Below are 1742 nucleotides of genomic sequence, written 5' to 3'. Positions count from 1 at the left end.
GAAAGATGAAGAGAATTTGCAGTAAATATTCAGGCCTGCGTTGTGTTTCCTGTCACCGCACCAGCGTCACCGCCTGCCCTCTCTAGTGGACACGTTGATACCGGAGCATTAACCGTGATCGTTCCGGTCTTAATGCACAGGATCACACTGAATGTGAACTGTGCTGCACGGAGATTCACTGCAGATTCACCGGACACACACAAACTCGGCCCATGCCCGTCACACACAACACCCGCCGCGTTTCAGCGTTTTACCACTAAAATCACCTAGACTTTTTTCAACCCAAACACTTACGATTCGACCCGGAATGGTCCAGCTTCTCCTGGTTCGGTTCTGAATGAGGATTTGGTCCGTGATCGCCGCCGCACCTCTGTCACATCCCCCAGCTGTAGAGCCGCGACAGCCTGTCGGTAAGCAACCGCTGCAGCGGAACGGAGCGGCAGGGAGCAGCAGGTCGCTGGGCAGAGTGGATGAGACGCTGCGGCAGAGAGGCGGCAGGAGGCAGATCGTCCGGATCCTCTCTGCTTTGTGATTGGTTCAGCTCCTGCGCAACCAGCTTCGTACATCGCATCTGATTGGACGAAGCTTCAGAACATCCGGTTTCTGATAGGCCGGAAAGCGGGAAACCCAGCGAAAACTAAATGTATTTAATGTAGTTTATCACAGTTTATTCATCTACAAAAGTGTGTTATGCTTTAAGAATAATAAATAGGCAACACTGTCTCAGGATGTTTTGAACTTCGATAGAAAAGCATGAATTTTTAGATCATCTTGCCTTGCAGATGATCCCAATCCTCCCGCCACCCAATCCTTAACGTTGCGGATGAAAAAGGTCGATTTTAGTATGGAAGTTCAGAATGTGTTGGGCGAATCTAGCATCTTGTGTGTTTCTGACAAGTCTTCATCGGCGAGTGGAGGTGGCGGGAATATTCACGTTAAATTCTGGTGTGACCGCACTCGGTTTCTTAAGAAGGAAATTAGATAAATGTTATTACATACACAAATATCCCTAGAGGCCTGTATTTCTGTCTCCAGGTGAGCAGCAGTGTAGGTTCAACAGTCACACCTGCGCTCACTTAACTCTTTAATGGTCCCATACAGAAAAGACAACAGAGAACATCTGTTTGTACCTATTTGTTAGTTCCTTTGGCCAATAACAACATATGCCCCGTATTATTTTCAGTTGACCACAAACTGTCTCCATTAAAAAGAAGAAAAGCCTTTTTATGGACACGAGTAACGTGTAAAACATTTTACAAGTGAAATAAATACCTCACATTCATGTATCCTAAAACGACAACAACCAGTAATAATGCCTGCAGTTCAGAGCCCTGTGCTTTACAAATGATCGCTGACTCCACAGTCTGCAGGATTATGGCGCCAGATCAATGACTTTAGTTTTTGGCACTGAAAAATAAAGGTTAGCACTGAAAATAAAACCTTAACTGGAAGAAAAAAATGTAACTGAAAATGCAGACACTGTCAGTGAAGCATTTGTATTGAAAAAAAACAAAACAATGGCATTAAACAAAGCATTAATACTGGAAAAATGGCAATCTTCCGATTTTTTGATAACCTAAGTGTTTTTGAATACCAAAGTTGTTTCTTTCAGTTTTACTTATGTCATTGTTTTGGTGTGGAGGGGAGGGCTTTGAGGGGTGGGGCTAAGGAAAGTGATATGCATTGTCTGGTTGAGATCCATGAGGAGAGGACAGCCCTCTCCCCAGACCCGCCGTCAGCCT

The sequence above is a fragment of the Monopterus albus genome, unplaced genomic scaffold (assembly GCF_001952655.1).
Source record: "Monopterus albus unplaced genomic scaffold, M_albus_1.0 scaffold277.1, whole genome shotgun sequence".
Taxonomy (NCBI): Eukaryota; Metazoa; Chordata; class Actinopteri; order Synbranchiformes; family Synbranchidae; genus Monopterus; species Monopterus albus.
The sequence above is the reverse complement of the archived record's forward strand: the minus strand, read 5'-3'. Positions refer to the sequence as shown.